Here is a 20,685-nt window from a genome sequence, read left to right as displayed (position 1 = left end):
CATGAGCCAGACGTATCCCATCTTAAGACATTCGGCTGTGCCGTTTATGTTCCTATAACTCCACCACAGAGAACAAAGATGGGACCTCAAAAGAGGATGGGGATATATGTCGGATTTGATTCCCCCACGATTTTAAAATATCTTGAGCCAACTACGGGTGATTTGTTTAAGGCCAGATATGCCGATTGTCATTTTAATGAATCCGATCATCCGACCTTAGGGGGAGATAGCAGCAAAATGATAAAAGAAATTTCATGGAATCAAACATCCATTTCTTGGAAAGATCCTCGAACTCAAGTCTGTGATCTTGAAGTTCAAAAGATTATACATTTACAAAAGCTAGCTAATCAATTGCCAGATTCCTTTGCTGACCCGAAAAGTGTGACCAAGTCATACATACCTGCTGCTAATGCACCAATAAGAATTGATGTTCAAGAGGGACACAATCAAGTTGCTACAGAGTCTAGCCAGCGTGTGATACGTGGTAGACCAATAGGTTCCAAAGATAAGAAACCTCGGAAAATAAAGAATGGTGCAACCGAGGTTCATAAGACACCAGACACAGCCGTGATGTGGCCGCGACCAACCCGGTTTTAAACATAGCCGGACCTGATGCCACTAAAGTGGTCGGCCCTGATGTGCCAAACAATGATTCTTGGGACGCCAAGATTCATGGTACTGATGGTGCATATAATAATGAGATCTCAATGAATTATGTCTTGTCTAGGAAACAGTGGAACATAAAACATGTTGACATGGATGATTTATTTGCTTATGAAGTAGCACTTGAACTTATGGATAATGAGGATCAAGAACCCACGTCTATATATGCATGCATGCAAAGATCAAATTGGCTTAAGTGGAAAGAAGCCATAAACGTGGAGTTAGAATCACTGAGAAAGAGAGGTATGTTTGGTCCAATAATCTGAACACCTCATGATATTAAACCAGTGGGATAAATATGGGTCTTTGTGAGGAAGAGAAATGAGAATGGTGAAGTCGTGAGGTATAAAGCCCGACTTGTTGCACAAGGATTCTCACAGAGACCTGAAATAGATTATGAGGAGACATACTCCCCTGTGGTGGATGCTACGACCTTAAGATTTTTGATAAGTCTGGCCATGAGAGAGGGTATGAATTTACGGTTAATGGATGTTGTAACCACATATCTTTATGGTCCACTGGATAATGACATTTATATGAAAGTCCCAGAGGGTATAGAATTGAAAAACAAAGAGAGTTCTCAAGACCAACATTGTATTAAGTTGGAAAAATCTCTTTATGGACTGAAACAATCCGAACGAATGTGGTACAATAGGCTCAGTGAGTACCTAGAGAAAGAGGGATATAGAAATGACCCTATCAGTCCATGTATTTTCATAAAGAAATTCGAAAATCAAGGGTTCGTGATCATAGCTGTGTATGTTGATGATCTGAACATCCTTAGAACCTCTGGTGAGATTTCCCAAACCGTTGAATACCTTAAGAAAGAATTTGAGATGAAAGATCTCGGGAAAACAAAATTCTGTTTGAGATTACAACTTGAGTACGTAAGTGATGGTATCCTTGTGCATCAGAAGGCATACACAGAGAAAGTACTCAAGAGGTTTAATATGGCCGATTGCCATCCTCTGACCAGTCCCATGGTCGTGAGATCACTCGGCCTGGACACTGATCCCTTCCGTCCCAAGATGGACGATGAGGATGTCCTTGGTCCCAAAATGCCTTACATCAGTGCCATTGGAGCTTTGATGTATTTGGCAACTCATACACGGCCTGATATAGCCTTTGCCGTGAATCTCCTGTCCAGGTTCAGCTCCTGTCCGACCCTTAGGCACTGGAACGGGATCAAACATATTCTTTGTTACCTACAAGGAACGAAAGACTTGAGTCTGTTTTATACTAACCATAATAAGGATGGTTTAGTTGGCTTTGCTGATGCTGGTTATCTATCAGATCCACATCAAGCTCGATCACAGACATGATATGTTTTTACACATGGAGGTACGGCCATATCATGGCGTTCCATGAAACAAACCATCGCGGCCACATCATCCAATCATTCAGAAATACTAGCAATTCATAAGGCCAGGCGCAAGGTTGTTTGGTTGAGATCAATGATCCAACATATCCGATCAGATTGTGGGATGGTCGAGCGCAAAGAGCCGACCATTATCTTCGAGGACAATGCAGCTTGCATTGCTCAGCTCAAAGATGGTTATATCAAAGGGGATAGGACAAAACATATTTTGCCTAAGTTCTTCTTTACCCACGATTTGCAAAAGACCGGAGAGGTCAAAGTGATCCAAGTACGGTCTAGTGATAACTCAGCCGATTTATTCACTAAGGCACTTCCGACCTGTACATTCAGGAAGCTCACACATCAGATTGGGATGCGTAGGCTGAAGGACCTCCACTGAGGTTCTCATCAGGGGGAGTAGTACGTGTTGTACTTTTTTTCTTTCATCATGTTTTTGTCCCACTGGGTTTTTCATGATAAGGTTTAATGAGGCAACATTAAGCGTATTACAATCTATGTATGGTTATGGCATCCAAGGGGGAATGTTATAAATCAATTGATGGATGTCCATAACCGGCCCGGTCCATAAACCGGCCCGGTCCATAAACCGGCCCATCCGCAGGAGAGAGAGAGGAGAGAGAGTCGGCCTATTGAGGAGAGAGAGAGGCAGCCACATACATGTGTTTCCTTTTCTTTGTATGATTAGGATTTCCTTTATTTGTAATATTTCCATATTATGTATTAGTAGTCTTTCATAATCCTAGTTGGTTTAGGTTTTAGATATTTTCCTTTTTACTTATCTTGTAATCCCTATATAAAGGGAACACTTATTCATTAATGAAAGACAGAGACATTCAGCTCTAAATCTATTGTTTCACAACATTTGCTTATTTGTCACATTCTCCATGATTTTAGGTTGAGTCATTAATTTTAATAAATAATTTTAATTAAACTATAATTAAAATATAATTCATTATTTATCTGATTACAAATTAATATTATAAAATTATCTCAAAACAATAAATAGAAAACGTTTTTGAAAAAAAGAAAAGATAATTTCATTTATTTATTTTGTGTTTATCTACATCTTTATTTCTTATACACTAATTTTTATAATTAGTAGTATATATATACATATAATAATTAGATTTATCATTATACTAAAATATTAAAAATAGGCTTATAAAAAATATTAAAAATTGATTTATATATGTTTGCAAGTGTAATATGTCATGGAATATGTTTTCTAAATTATTAAATTTATTTAGTATTAAAATACTAAAAATATGTATATAATAAATAACAATAAATTTTATTTATATTTGTTTGCTATTCGTGATTTTCTAAATGTTTTTTATTTGGAATAGAATTATATTTTTAAAATATTTTCAAAATATCTCTCCAAAAGAGAATATTTTCAAAATCTTAATTTAAAATTAACTCTACTTACTTTTATTTTTTTCTAGAATTTCAGAGAATTATAACTTTGTTTAAATTACAATTTATTCAAAAGACTATTATGTACAGAAAAATGTGAATATATTTTTATAGAAAAATGTATTTTCCAAATTACTTGTTTTAGTTATATTTATTAAAGTTTGAAAATTAAAAGACCATTTTGAAAATAAAAAAAATATTTTTTTATACTAAAAAATGTTATATATTTAGAAGAAAATAGCATGTCTCTATTTTAAATGAAAAATAGAGATTGACTATATCATATTTTTCCCTCTATCATAACATTTAGAATTGAATATAAGAATAGATAACAAATGTTCTTATCTTATACAATATATATTAATGTTTTATTTGTTAACATGTTTGAATGTGTATTCAGTTATTATGGGAGGTATTTCACAATATAATTATACAATTCAATTCAATCATTTTATTTACTTTGATTAATATAATATGTAAAGTTGGGTTAGGTTGGACAATTTTTTTTCTTTTGATTTATTTTAAGATTTTGTAAGTTTTGGTAATTTCAATGATTTGGTTTAATAACATCACTTTGTATTAGCAGTTATATATATTTTTCTTTAATTATATAATTGATTATAAATTAATACAATAAAAATTGTTTAAAGATAATAACTTATTTTAAAATAATAAGATATTGACATTGTTATAAAAAAAGAAAGTTTTGAAATTAATAAAAGATAAAAATTAAGAAATTAAAAGATTCATAAAAATATTATAAATTTAATGTTTGACTTCAAAATTTTGATCTTTAAATTTAATAGTACATTTGTTAATAAATATCTATTAAAAAGAATTATGCCCGCACATTTTTGAAATTAATAAAAGATAAAAATTAAGAAATTAAAAGATTCATAAAAATATTATAAATTTAATGTTTGACTTCAAAATTTTGATCTTTAAATTTAATAGTACATTTGTTGATAAATATCTATTAAAAAGAATTATGCCCGCATGTGCGGGCAAAACACCTAGGGTCTTTTATTGGAGAACTGATCGAAGAATTAATTACCAAACTTATGATTTTCTGCCATCAAAATGTCATTTTATTATTTTTATCCCCAAATTGAAATTTATTCATAAGTAAAATATAAGTGTTGATACATATATTGCCATCAAAATGTCATTCTATTATTTTTATTATCCTCAAATTGAAATTTATTCATAAGTAAAATATAAATGTTGATACATAAACTGGCTTTGTAACAAGATAACTCAATAACCAAGAGCCCACAAAAGAGCGGTAACTCAAATCTATATCGGGACAATTTACGGGACACAAAGCATAAGAACTAAAACGATACTGCCCATAGCCCGCCACACGTTAACTTCCACCTCTCACACCCACACTATGACTTATCGTTGTTGCCTAAGCCACCCAAACGATATTTTTTTTTAAGAAAACAAGAATTATAGACTTCATAACCCAACAGAGGGACTTCTACTCGATCCACACAACCTTCGGATATAGATGCGATACAATCATAAATGTCCACTTACTCCTAGATATAAGCCTTACCAAAATACCACGAAGATAAAGCCTTACCAACCGAAACTCTCCAAACACAATGACAGAAGAAGAAATGACGACAAGCAATCACCGCAACCATCATCGTTAGACGAAAATGCTAAATCAAGTGTCAAACTTCACACATAGAAAGATCGAAACCCATATTCGAGAGGGCACGAAAGTAAACATACCACAACACTCTCCAGATACGAGTTCCAGATCCAAACCAAACCATTGGTCACCGAGAAATAAGGATGCAGACCATGAAATCCACAACTTTCTGGTTTCCCACCCGTCAAAACCGAGTCAACTACTAGACCTAAGTCACAAACTAAAAGGTCGAAAGGCACTAGACATGCTCTTTATGACCAAAAACAAGAGAAACTCGGGATGAAAGAGATAATCAAATTTTACTAGCGCTGGAACCTGTCTGAATCGCTCCTTACCACCGGAGAGAAACAAATAAGCCTTGTACCCAACGAAACTCCATCCGAACTAAGGTAAGCATGAACCGATACAAGAGATCCTCAAATACTCACCCTAAGCTTAGATCTGAAATCATACCCAACAGAGAAATCGAGTTCCGACATTTGCAACTGAGGATATGTACATAACTATGATACTGGACTGCTCTTGGCGGCAGTGTGAAAAAACGACCGTCAGAACAACTGCTGAAAGGATGAACTTTTCTTCTGTCGCTAGGGTTTTATTTTTGCTCGAGTCGATGTTATCTTTTACGGCTTTTACTACATTGACAAAGTTTTAGAAGACCTTGTTACAGAAGAATATCATTTTGTTATTCAAAATTTTTATGTTGTTACCATTAAATTTTAGTATTTTATACAATATTTTTTTTCTTTACCCCTTATAGTTTCTGATCATTTCATAAGGGAAAATGGTATTATAAATTTCATGTTATTTACAAGTAATTTAAACTTTAATTTTTTTTTGGTAATTAGTGGTGACATTCATGCATAACTTCGTCTGTTTCTTGGTTGTGGGAACTACATGTAGCATCTCTATGAGTGTATATATCGTTGAAGAGATTATTATGTTGAGATTACTACAAAGAATTGTCGTTGTTATTACAAAAAAAATAATGTAGTCATCAATAGTCTCAACAAAATCCATCATTAGCAAATACACTATTCCTATATATGCAACAAACCAATAAACCTGATTGAAACACCTTGACGCGAAACTTTTTTAAAAATACACTCGAGTTTTAACTAGAGATCAAACTATTTTAAAGTTAAAACATTAAAAATACCAAAATTTTGTTAATAAAATCTAAGCACAAATATCATGATACAATTTAAAAACTCATATATTTTTCTTTATAAAAAGAACAATACACTTTAATTCATAATACACATTCTTGATGGTCTTTAGCTTCTACATTCCAGTCCATATACAAGTAATCCTCACATGTATCACAAAAACAGGCATGAGTACGTAAATTTACTCACTTGTGGGAACCGAAATTCACACCGTCGATTTCTGTAAAATAAGAAAAGTCAAACGAGCCTAAATTTTCCAGAGGTCCTGGATTTCTGCTGAGCCAAACGTCAAGTAATCAGATAATGTAAACAGACGAAATAATGAATCAATAAAAATGAAAAAAAAAGATGTCTTATTCCGAATTTGCATAAGCACGAATACAAGAGGTAAGAGCCTTGGCCACAAAAGCTGTCGGCGAGTTCCCTAGTTCTATCAACCTACGACTTGCAAAAACCTAATTGAGTCGCAGCTCGATAACAAAAACGGAAAGTTGCATATTGCTCTAAGTGATAAGTTTGCTTTGTGTAAAAAGTTCTCTCTTGCGCCTCTCGCTTTGGAATCCTTTATATACTCCTTTGAGGTCGGTTTTAGCCTTCCTTTTCTGCCATTAGGTCGAGTTTATCTCCTTGCGGAAATATTTCATTTTTCCTGATCTTCCTGATTATCCTTCGAAACTTGACATTTATCTCTTCCTGCGGATAAAAAAAATAGACGTCATAGCAACCTTAGGCTTAATTTTGTCTAAAAATCGTGAGTGGGCCTTTTGCCGCGTTTTAGACCTTTTCGGACCGTGTTTCGACTTGACATCTTTACGATTTCTTTGAAAGGTTACCCTCGGTATGATGTCGGCCTGTTTAAAATAACTTGAACCAATCGTATAGTGGTTACAACTAAGGTATTAAGTAAACAGTTTGCCGTTTTACACGATTGATTCGAACTTAAACGAGAAAACAAGTCTTGGTGGTTTTTATCGTAATGTTCCAACGATAACTCCGATCGAGACGAAACGAAAAAAGTATAACCAAAGTTCAAAGGAAAAATCTACGAAGACGAGACGAGAGTGCGCGATGTTGGTACGGTGCAGTCGTGCTCGCCATTCGGCGAGCGGAACGAAGATGCCCCAGCTCGCCATATGGCGAGCGCGACGAGAATGTCCCTGATCCGCCATATGGCGAGCGTGACGAGAATGTCCCTGATCCGCCATATGGCGAGCGGGACGGTGACTTCCCAGCTTGCCATATGGGGAACGATGGTAAGCCTTCTTCCCGTTTCATTACTCGTCTCCCGGAAGTCATCTATCGATGGATTGGTCTATCCATTTCGATATTTTTTCGTATAACTCTTCTTTAAACTTGTATGAAGGTTTTAATGTTGATTTTCAACTTCTCTTTTTAGAAGAAACATATCTCGGGAACTTTCTGGCGTTGATTCCGCCGTTTCCGATTTTGACCCCAAAAGTTAGCCCCCCAGCTCGTTAGAACCGTGAGCCCTCGGCGTGAGGTTCTAGCGAGCGGTAAGGCAAGTTTAGACAAGTTAGGCGGAGTTGGTCGAAAGTCAGAAGGTGAATAGTAATTTTTCTTGCATATAAGAAGGTAGAGTAAGTCATCCAAGTTCTTCACTTGCTCTCTTTCACAAGATTTTCTCCTAAGGTAGAAATCCTCTCTCTTCTTTTCTTGCTCTTGATCATGTCTTCATGCCAGATCGTTTCAGAGAGTGTTTTGTCTTCTTGCTTTGACTCTGAGAGTTCTCGTATGCAAGGCGATGAGATCATTCCGGAGATCGAGTTTGTAGCACATTAGGTAGATCCTGATGAAGCTGATGCGTATTGGATCACCACATGTAATATGGTGTTCCTCCGCCCGAGCCATGGTGTCCCATCAGACCTTTCGTCGAGAGAACTGATGGCATGCCCATCAGGAGCACCTACCCATTCCTTGACATCGTACATAGCTTCTGTCAAGACCCAACGAACGTGTTGTTTTGCTTACCTTGTGAGGGAGAGAGAGCTGATGATCGTGCTTGAGGGTATTTCACTTTGTACGTGGCGCATTTGCTTCACAGTCTTCTGCGGTTCCCCATACCGCAAGTCATAGTAGAGATTCTGAATAGTTTTGGTATCTCGATAAGCCAGATTTCTCCCCTTGATCTAAAGCATCTTGTCGGGACGTTAGTGTGAGGCTACGAGCGGGGAATGGAACTCAACGCCGATTACCTTGAGGGTTTCTTTGGTTTGTCTCAGACGAGAGTCAAACATTTGTACAGTTTCAAGCCGCGCCGTCATATGGAGATAGTCAAAGGTTTCACTACGAACGACTATAGCTGGAGGGACTAATTCTTCTTTGTTCGCCTAGACGAAGCTTCGATTGCTGAGGAGTGCCTTCGTGCTTTCAAGCGATCATGGGGGAGGAGAGGTAATGTGATAGATCATCTGTACCACTCTATTCTTGTTGGCATCTAACTTATGTTTGCCTTTTAGTTTGTGATCCCATTCCTCCGTTCCCGGAGGATCTGTTCGTCGTTCAAGACATCCTTCGTGGGGGTGCGGTTTTCTGGGGTCACTTCAGTCCGGAAAGAGTTCATGCAGCAGTAGCACTCCATCAATCTCGATTTTGTTCTTCGGTCGAGGAAGATGCAGAGCCAACCGTAGAGTATTCTATCCTGTCCAGATTTCTCGCGCAGGAGCGGTGGTCCAGGATGGTCTGGCGCTGCACCCGGCTCTCCCTGATCTTGAGGATACGGCGTCTTGGGGCCTTGCATGGGAATTTAAGCCGATATTCTAAGGGAATGTGTTCTGTTTTTAGATCTATGCTTATGTCTGTCCGGGCGGAGTGTGGCCATCGTTATTGTTTATGCGTGTTTATGGCTAAGTATGGTCGTTTTAACTTTATCATGACTGGCCGTGCATGGCTTTTGAATCCCTACCGCTCGACGGCTTTATCTTATGAAATTTGAGTTTTTAGCATTTCGAGAGATCTTATGAATGCTTGCGATAAGTGTAGAGGGAAGAATATGAGTAGCCACTTCATATATATCTCTTGGTGAATCGTTAGGTTCGTTGCTTCCTTAAGACGAGGGTATTCGAAAATTATGAAATTTTGCGAAGTTTCATGAGCGTTTAGATATGAACGAGGAGACATGTTTAAGATCTCGTATCAATTTTGATATCATGTCTAGAGATGTTAGAGATCAGAGTGATGGGTTTAGGGCAAGACCTAGGTTTACTCTCGGCTTAAGGCTTTGCGACAACTAATCGGCTTTCGTTTTGTCTGTTTGCGATTTTAACCTGATTCGTACTGATTTAAAGTCTGTGAATTGTTATCGGCTTATATAACTTGTCTTGGTAAGAATCAAGCTACTTCAAAAGACCTTTCAGAGGTGCTGACCAAAATTTCGGATTTCTTGTATAGAGCGCTACATTATCCTTGTGGGATGTAAGAGGAACATTTTTGCGAAAAAGTTCTGACTACAAGTTCGTTTAGAGAACGTTTTGATTTGTCGGTCGGGGCCAATCGACGGACGTTTTTAAAATGGTGCGGATGGACTATTTTATGGAATAATTTTCTTGAGAAATTGTGACGTCTCGCTTTTTCCGAAAACACGTTTTCATAAGAATGATTGCGATTTTCTCTGTGAAGAAAATAGAGTTAAGATCGTGTTTCGGTCGAGGGTTGTGCTTTGACTACGACCAAAAATTGATTCGGAAATGTTTTTTTCTTTGTAAGAAAGTTTTTTCGTATACCGCTTTGCGGGGTATGTAGGGATGCTTTGTACAAAGGCTAATTTTGATGACGAAATGCTTAGAACATTCGAAAATCGCTTTCGAATTCATTTTATTTTTTGCGTTACGCGATTATTATTATGTTTTTTATTTAGGCGTTTTGAGCGAGCCTCAAGTTGCTTATGTTGCCGTAAGTAATTTTACGGGATTAAAAGTTGAGATAAAAGAGATTTGCAAGACATGCTAGAAGTCTTATTCCATTTTCTTATTGCTAAAAAGGTTTTAAAATATCGAGTACTTGTGCGAATATTTTAAACTTGTGGGAGTATACGAGTATACGTATACGTACCCACTCCCCCTTTTTAGAGAGGGGGATAGCTGAACTTGTCTTTCGGCGAGCTGCCTACAAACCTCTTTCGAGGATCAAGACATCGGGTAGTTCAGTTGGTTGCCGCGAGTGATTTACTCGCTGGGTGAGGCCGTGTCGATTACTTTAGTTGTGCTGACTGTTGCAAAATCAGCTGGCATTTCTGGATCAGGTTTTTCCGGAGTGGTGAGAGCGTTAGGCTCGGTGACTTGGTCCTTGTCTGTAGCCGTTGTTTATGTTGACGATTATGGATCGTTTTTAGTCTGAGTGTTTTCAGGCGTGGCCTGAGCCGTCTTCCCGCATTTTGATTTGACCATAGAAGAAGTGGTTATCTGTCGTAACTTGTGTTAGGCCAGGAAGCAGAGCCGTGACAGTTTTTGACATCCCCAGATTGCGGAAATTCCATTAGGAGTTGGGAACTTGATGCCCAGATGGTAGGTCGATGGCACTGCTTTCATGGTGTTTATCCAAGGCGTTCCCATGATCACGTTGTAAATGGCCTGATTGTCGACTACTGCAAAGTCGATGATTTCTGTGATTTCTTTCACCATGACCGGGAGCTTGATCAATCCGAGAGTCATTGATGTTATGCTAGAAAAACTGGTTAAGAGTTTCAGAATTGGCATGACTTCTCCAAGATTGATGTTCATCCTGATGTGCCCTTGGGTAGCGCACCGGGCAAAACAGACATGCATGGCTTGATCATGGGAAGCAGTAAAGATATAGTTTCATTGTTTGACTCATATCTTACAAACCACGAGGCTTCTACGCATGAAATTACTTGGAGAATGTTCTCAACTCAATTACAAAGCTCCTCGAAGAAGAATCAGATCAAACGGAGTTCATATGTGACAGTTATGCCATTTACAAATCAGTAGATCTTCAGTTCTCGCAAATTCAGACCACCCGAGAAACTGGAAATGGCTAACCTTCATTCTGATGAACCAACGAACAATTCAATCATCCCAACGGTGAAAATTCATGTTCTAAATGTCCAAAAAATCTTGGGCTTGATGGTTTTCAAAAAAATTCAAAAACAGACTTGTTTGTGCCAAATGGAGAAACCGATAAAATATTGGCTATGGAAAAAGATGGATTTCGACCAGGCCTCAAAGGGACATGTCTTGGCCCATATCAGGGGCAAATTATTCACTTTTCAAACTCCTGGTCGTGGCTATATCAAGAGGCAGTCCAAGTTTCAGTCAAAGACTTTATTTAGTCAAGTCGTTGTTTTCGATCTTTTATGTCTTGTTTTTAAAAAGAATCTCTACAACTTGTAATCCTATAAATAAGGCCTAAGAACCACGAAATAAATGAATTGATTTTGTCTTGAATTTTCTGAGTTGAAACTCTTTGTTCTTTATAAGAACTTGTCTTGTTTCTTGGTGAGTCATATCCAAGTAAACACTTCCTCAAATTATTGGACTTGTGAGTCATATCAAGCAACGACGAGAGAACCTTCATTTGGTTGTCTTGTGAGTCATATCAAGCACCATTGGAGTCGGGAATATCGTAGGCCTTCCGCAACCTTTGTGCAACCCTTCAATCCATCCAGTTCTCCATCCGAAGTTCATATCCAAACCGAACCAGTAGAGTGTTCCGTTCCTAGGGTCCTTCACATCCTCTGCACGGTATCACTGAAGATGACGTTGACCGTACTTCCCATGTCGACTAATACCCTGCCAACTTCGAGATCCCTGATCACGAGATCAATGACGAGCGGATCAGAGTGAGGTTTATCGATCCCGACAATCTCTTCCTCTTCGAAAACGATCGTGTCGTTCGGGACGTAAACGGGCGGAGACGAAGTCGGCAAGCTTGAACATATCTCGGCTTTTCAATGATAAGATTTGATGGACGAGACCAAGTCGCGATAGAGTTGCGACTCCCCAATGATCATGTTCACCCTACGACGGTTGCTCTCGTTCCCTTTCTCGTCTTGCCTCCTTCCGCGTTTATTGCCCGACTGATTTTCTCGTGAATTCTTTTTTGGAGTTGGATTCTTATCAGTACCTGGCTTGCGGTCGGAGTCCAGGAGGAGGTCCTTCTTGCTGGTCACCTTGGAGAGTTGGCCAGCAAGGAGTTTGGCGCCCAAACTCGCACCGAGAACTTTGCAGTATGCGGTAGAATGGCCTCTCGTCTGGTGGAACTCGCAGAAAGAGTTATCCTTGTACGAGTTCCTCATCCAAGTGTTTCCCAACATTATCCCCTGTTCCAAGTTGATAGCATAATTGTTTGTGACCTCAACATCCTCCCCCTCGTGGTGGACATACTTATCGTTACGAGAGGATTTCTTTTTGGCGGACGTCATCTACGGATTGTGCTTTTACGAGAGGAATATCATATCTTCTTCTATGTTGATGAATTTTATTGCTTTGTGACGGCCGTCTAGAATCGTACACAATTTTTCGAGGGATATCCACTGTTGGAACTTTGACCTGAACCATAGAGTTTTTCTGAGAGCGTCGACGGCCACCTTGTCGCTGATTCCAGTGACTCTCGCCATTACTAGCTTGAATCTGGTCATGAAATCTCGCAAAGATTCATCCTCTCTTTGAGGCATGCTTCATAGGTAGACGTCAGAGGTTTCTCTATTCATAAACATGGAGTACTGCTTGAGAAATTCGGATGTGAATTGTTTAAAGCTTCCGATGGAATTCCGCTTTAAATGAGAAAATCATTAAAGGGCAGCTCCCTACAGGTTTTCTACGAAGAGGAGGCAGTAGCTAGAATCTCCTTCACGCTCCCTAAGTTTGCACCTTCCCATCACGATCTGGAAAGACTACATATGCGCTTTTTGGTTGGTGGTACCGTTGTACACGGGAATTTTGAACATCCCAGGATCGGACACGTTTGTCTCTATGATCCGAGCAGTGAAGAGAGTCTTCCGAGCCTCCTTGAGAAGCCTGTCCATCGCGGGTGCGTCAATAGTAGGGTGGTGAATATGAGATTTCACTGCTTTCACTTCCGTGGCCGTCTTTGTTGTTGAGGTCAAAATCGGTCACGACGGAATCAATGTCTGAAAGTCCCCGGAAAATATTTCTCGCAATATAAATTTCGTATAATTTTTCTTGAAAAGGTTATACAACGAGTTCTTAAATTATTTTATCGACAACAAGAAGAAAACATTGTTGGGATGAAAAACGGTTATCTCGAAATAAAGGTCTAAAATTGAATTTTTGTACGAAAGCTTTCTCGACACACTCTCGACAAAAGTTCGTCAATAAAACTTCACATACGCATCAAATATTTAGCAATAGGTGAAGACCTTCCCGTGGTGGGATGGAGTCCATATTTTGACACATGATAGAGTTTTGAGTTAGCTTTCCAATGCCACCGGTCTGAGTTCAATCAGCATCCTGTAGCAGAAGTTATGCTCGTTTTATTGAATGGTGGACGGAGCACACCGTCCAGCTTGGCGGATGGTCGAGCTGGATCGACCACACGACCATCCGCCAAGCTGGATCGACCACACGATCAGCTCGGCTGTTCGACGGGATGGACCGGTCCAATCCGTCAGATGGACGAGCTGGATTGACTAATCCATCTTCATCCCATGCTCGTAGCTCCTCCCCCCGAGATTTGATAAAACTTGCTCTCGTTTCATTTCGATCGGAGACACCGTTGGAACTTTACGATTTTAAAACCGCAAGAACTCGTTTTCTTGTATGAAGTTCGAATTTATCGTACGAAACGGCGACAGTTAACTAAACACCTTGAACTGCCTACACTGTACGAGAAATTAGAGCTTTCTTCGGAATCGACGTCGTTTTGAAAGCGCTCTCTTCGATAAGTCCTGAAAGCTCTCAAATCAAGAAAGGGGCCAAAACACGGCTAACAGCCCACTCGCGACTTTGTACGAAATCAAGCCCAATCGTTACAATGGTTTATCTTTTATTATGCAGGAGAAGATAAATGTCAAGTTCGGAAGATAAATGCTAAGTTTCCAAGGATAAACACAAAAGGTCGAAGGAAAATGGAATATTTCCGCGAAGTGATAAACTCTACCAAAGGCAGAAAGGGAAAGATTAAACCGCCTTTAGGAGGAGTATATAAAGAGGTCAAGGTTGAAGGTGCAGAAGAGAGACAAATCTTTTGAGACTTAGACCTCTCTGCACTTAGAAACTTTGGGCATTATTCTCGACATGTTATGTTTCTATGACTGGCACTCGATTACTAGACGAACTTGCAAAGGCAGTTCGATCTCTTGTTCTACTATTTCAATCAAACTACGTTCGGCTTGATCCTCGAGAGGGGTACGTGGGCAGCCTTTCATAAGGTTCCGTCCGAAATGAATCAAAACCTTTTTTCAAATCTTTTTCGTTTGTTGTTATCGAGTTGCGACTCAACTAGGTTTAAGGTTTTTGGTCGTTAGGACTAGGGAACTCGCTGACAGCTCTTGCGGCCGAAGCTTTTGTAATCTTTTGTAATAATCGCAACGCTCTTACGCGAATTCGAAATAAAATCAACTCTTTCTAAACTCGCTTTATTGTCTTTACATATTTTCCGCATTTATTTGGTTACTTGTCGTTGGCTATCGCAGAGAATCTGATACCTCAGGGAAAGTTAGGGTTTCTTGACTTTCCTAATTTAAACGAAAATTGACGGTGTGAATTTTGGTTCCCACAGTTTGGCGCTAGAATGAGGGGGGGGGGGGGTCGGATTACTCTTACTCACAGCCGTAAAACGCTTGATCAAACCTGCAGCTCGCAACAACGCTGGTAAAAAAAATCCAGCAGCGACTGCTCTTATGGCCAACGCTTATGCAAACACCGCAGTTCCCGAGAAAATCAAAAACCTAGTCGCGATTTTTCGCCTCAGGGAGAACACCAAAACGAGCTCACGATTTCACCATCCTAACAGAAAGGGTAACGATAAAATCTATCAATCCACGTAAAACCTGTCCATCTACCGAGTTGGATAAATCTCAGCGACTTAGGGTTCGACCAACATATGTTTTCCAAAAACTTTTCGGTAAAATAAAACTTGCTCTCCTAGAAACCGCGGAGAAACCCTAAGTTACTCGCAGAACGGCAAATCGAGTTGCCAATTCCCCACTGTTATATTTCTTTCGAATAATTTTCGAAAATGAAGTTGATCTCTATTGAATCACTCGAAATCTAAAATGGCTGACGAAGACTAAACCAAGCAAAACAGGAGATCGTATTCCTCACTGCTAAACATTTTCCGAAACCCTAGGTTTCATAAAAATTCAAGCTTTGATTCTATAGTAACATATTCAGTGAATTCTCGACACTTGCCTACCAAGCTTATTTCGGAAAAACTACTCAAAACTACCTCGGATTGATGCTACGGAAATGAGGAAATTTCCAATTAAGTTTGACCGCAATAAGTAACTCGTGACAGCCAAAATTTCTGATACTTGAACCCAAAAACTAAAGTTTCAGAAGAACCACAAAACATGACTTTTCCGAGAAAGGACTCTTCTACAGCCGAACTCGAAAACATGTTTACGAAACAGCTTTTGTAAAACTAAACTCATGACAATTTGCGGAATAACTTTCAGAAAATAAAAGCTTGACAACATTTTCTGAAACAGCTTTCGTAAAATTAATCTCGACAATGTTTTATGGAACATTGTTCTCAAAGTCAAACAAGTCAATATTTTACGATATGTCTTTCGTAGAATAAAATTGACAGCATTTACGATCGCATCAATGTACCATAAAAACTCGAGTTGGATCAGCCCCCAAAGGCTCCTCCTTTGCGTTCTCTTTTGAATCCCGATCGAAACGCTCTATGATAGTTTTAAAATTTCTGAATTTCATGAGATTCTAACAGTATTAAAAAACTTACAAAAAATAAAGAAAAGACGTACATGAAACTCCTATAGAGCTACTTGGACAAAGATCAACAACAATGGAACATGAATAAATCTTTAATAAATGCGATTTATCAGAAAAGGAAAAATTAGGAAAAGAAAAAATGTCACGTGAGTGCCTCGAACCTTTTACATGAAGAAGAGCACTATAAGTGTAAGACCACTGGACTAAAGTGAACTTCATATAATTTTGGCGCCTCTAACATATCTATTATTTGTGGCGCCTAAAGCCCTGGCTTTATGGGCTTTTTAGCCTCGGGCCGGCCCTGAACCTAGGTGGATAGTCTAGCGAACTAAGTTTTAGGCGTTTTTCCCTGTCTCGGTATATTGTTCCATGACTGTTCAGGCAGATCTTTCAAACCGATCTAAATCTCATCGAGAAACGATCGCCACACATATTCAGGTCGCTACCCAAAGAAAGAAAGAACTAGAGACATTAATGTCATCTTAAAACCGATTCGTTTCTAGCGACTTTTTTAAAACCAACTTATTCGAAGTCGTCAGCCTGAAAACGACCAAGTAACAATCCTAGTGTCATCTTTAAACCGACCCAGGATTTCGATCATCCCAATCTTCAAAAAAAAAGAAGGGAGGGAGTAGGTACGTATACTATACTCGTATACTCCCACACTGCAAAAAACGTTTTGCCTCGGCGTAAAAAAATGCTTTTGACAAAGTAAATTCTTGCAGCAACCGGCAGAAAAACACTTAGGCAATCCAATGCCTCATTAAAATCATCACAAAAAGGCAAACGACAATCTATGATTCTTCTAAGCGCTAACAACATATCTACACCATCACGACATAATCTCGAGGACTATACATCATCTTTTGTCGCAATCACGCGTTTAGAAAACATGTACCAATATCAAACTGAAACTCGACGATTAGCCAAAGTCTGGAAAAACCGTTTCGACTTAATAAAACAATTTTCGTATAAAAGTCAAAAATTATACAAAAAATATTCAAGCACCAAAGCATTGCTTTCAGTTTCCATTGAACCTAGTGAGTCACGGAAAAGCATCGAAAACGTTCTCAGTACTAAAATAAGGAAATAACCTTTGGTAAAACTCCATGAGTAATTCCAAGCAACTTTCACCAAAGGTCGAAATCAAAGCGGAAACGTTCCTCGTGTAATCCGCGGAAACATCGCAACTTTGAAATCTTTGATTTCCTATTTACTTCTATGAGAAGCCCCTCTCACAATATTTTCGCGAAAAATCCTCCGTATAGTCAAAACAAGTCATACGGAGCAACTTTCGGAAATAAACATAACGGGTCTTATGGAAAACTGTCATAGATAATTTTTCATATAATAAAAATGAAACTCCATGAAGATTGTTGATGTAAGACCCGATCCTGGATTCCTCAATCCAACCAGACCACAATCTCACCAAACAATCCTAACCAGTTTGATTCCATTAACTCCGATTCAAGTACAATATTTTCTAAGTATTTATCAGTGATTTGCGGTTCATTGTTACACACTTAAATCCAACCAGAATCAATAAGGCAAATAGATACTTCATAGATAGATAAACAGAATCAGACATCATTCATTCGTTCAGCATAAACAAGTTGCACATTAGGCTAGCATAAGTTCACAGGTTTCACAATAGAGTACTAAGATAACACCACTGCTAGGTATGACCCATTCACCACACATCTTCCCATGGCCGGAGTCCTTACGGTGCTTTTCCTTTACCACGGTCCAGGTCTGTACCTGAGACCAACACAACACAAACACAAACACCTGATCAGATTACTAAACAAGAATCTATCACACAACATGGCTGGAATCACATCTATCATCAAAATTACTCATAAAGTCAAAACATGACCAATTTTCAAAAGTACTCCAAAAATTAATTAAAATTCATGAAAATTCATGATAATTCTCAACTAAGAGAATTCCATAATCAGAATTTGCAGAACCGGTCTTGATCCTATAGATCTCGGCCAAAATCAGTCAAACCGGCCCAAAGTGAACATCATCAAATCAATTCCTAAAAATTGATCAAAATTCATGAAAACTCATGATAATTCATAACTAAGAGATTCCCATAATCAGAATCCAAAGATTCGACCCAGAACATGTGGATCCTGATCATGGTCAGTCCGGCCAAAGCCATGAACTTTCATCAGTTTTTTGATCCGGCCAAGGCCTAAGATCTGTGCTTCCATGTCTGAAACATCAACATCAAATACCACAACAAGAAATAGATGAAAGACATAGTATAAGATCAGAGTTAGGTGTAACCAAACGAACCAGACCGATCCATAGGCACAAATGGTTCATCTGCCGGCTATGTCCGGTGGTTCTTGGCCACACCTCTCACCTTAGGGTTACGATCTCCAGGGGCTGTCTCCTTCTCCTTCAAAATCTCCTTCTCCTTGTCTTTCTGCCTAGTATCCATCCTATTGATCTCACAGACAAACTCCACCGGAAACAACCAGGAACCACCACAGATCGGATCGCCCAACTGTCGGTTTGTCTCTCTTTTCTCTCTGGAAGTTTTGTCTGTGTTACCTGTCTTTTCTCTTCTGATATTTTCGACAGACACAAGGGAAAAATGAAGAAGAAATCGATCATAACCTCCCCCATAACTGCCTGGACGAGCAGTTACCAAAAAGGTACCGAAAGGGATAGTTTTTCCCATAACCGCCGCCCAGTAACTGCCCATGGCGGTTATTCTTCTTGTTCCTTCCTTTTAAAATGAAACCTGAGTCTTCTCACTCCCTGGTTTGATCCCCAATACTCCTGATCCAACCGTCACACATGGACCACCGGCTTGGTCCGTAACCGCTCGGACCCGACCACACTGGTTCGGACCGGAACACTCCTCCCAGCTGAGATGAGCTGACCACCAACTGTTCCCAGCTGAGTGAGCTAGTATTCCAGCTCCTGTGAGCTGATTAAGTCATGGTGAACTAGTTTCCAGCTGCACCTAGCTGGCTGAGCTTGATCCGGACCTCATACAGCTTCCGGTTCACTCATCCAGTTCCTTATTACTTGTTTCCCTCATATTCTGGTTAAGTCTCAGCTTCTTGATGCCCTTAACCTTCATTTTGGACCATAGTACGCTTGTCTCAAGGTCTTACGACCTGACTGGTGCGTCTCCTCACACCATGGTCCGTCCGGACGATCCTATCTAGGATCGGGGACATGACAGTTGACTTCTACCTTTCACTTTCCTCGGTTACATCGGAGCAGGAAATCACCTCGCAACTGAATCCGCGAAGGTTCTGCGTCCAGCCTCTTTAAAATTCGTCTCCATCGGATAAAAAGGAAACAATATACGAAATATTCATCGTATAACTTAAACCCAAAGTGGAAACTCGTTTTTAACTACCATCAGCCATAACACGGAAAACTCCACTATACTTGGCCTATCAATCTCAACAGATTCTCTTTGGTACTCGATCAACTACGCTTCCCCGTAAACCCCGGACCAGAATTCAGCATCTTTTTGAAGACAATTGTAAAACAAAAGTTCCATGGTCTGGTCCTTGACCACACAGACTATTTTTCGTATAAACCAGAGAGGAAATTATATGATAATTTTTTCACAACAGAGCTCAATCCTAGCAACCAAACGGTTAATGGAAAAATCGAACTTCTCAAAAATCGATCAAGTTCCATATACTACGATTCACTTTAAACCCAAAACGTGTTACCTATAAAATTCGGCATCTATAGGAAAAAATTGTAACAACGCGCCTATACAAGTCATCCTTAAAAATACACAAACAAATCTCAGATGACCAACACCTTACAAAGCACAATGTAAGAAAACGCTTCTTCCCGGGGACAAATCTACACGACCCCTTGGTCAAATAAAACAGCCTACGAGGCTAGTCTCGAGGCCGAAAGAGGTCCAATACAAAATGCCACCAGCGGTAACATGCCCGATAATCTCTCGCTGGAAACAGATCATAAGAATCTTAACTCTAAAACAAACTACGATAGGCATGATCCCTTCAACAAGGGTACATAGGCAGCCGTCATAAGGCGCTTCCCCAATCTTATCGCGTTCCACTCTTAGAAGAGCAAGAAGACCACTTACGACGGACCTTTTCAACCATTAATTCCGCCTAACTTGCCCAACTTGCCAAGCCACTCGCTAGAACCTCAAGCTAGATGCTCATGGTTCTAACAAGCTGGGGGCTAACTGTTTGGGTAAAATTGGTCACGACGGAATCAATGTCCGAAAGTCCCCGGAAAATATTTCTCGCAATAAAAATTTCGTATAATTTTTCTTGAAAAGGTCATACAACGAGTTCTTGAATTATTTTATCGACAACAAAAAAACAAAAATTGTTGGGATTAAAAACGGTTATCTCGAAACAAACGTCTAAAAATTGAATTTTTGTATGAAAGCTTTCTCGACAGACTCTCGACAAAAGTTTGTCAATAAAACTGCACAGACGCATCAGATGTTTAGATATAGATGAAGACCTTCCCTTG

The sequence above is a fragment of the Brassica napus genome, chromosome C1 (assembly GCF_020379485.1).
Source record: "Brassica napus cultivar Da-Ae chromosome C1, Da-Ae, whole genome shotgun sequence".
Classification (NCBI taxonomy): domain Eukaryota; kingdom Viridiplantae; phylum Streptophyta; class Magnoliopsida; order Brassicales; family Brassicaceae; genus Brassica; species Brassica napus.
Note: the sequence above shows the minus strand (reverse complement) of the source record.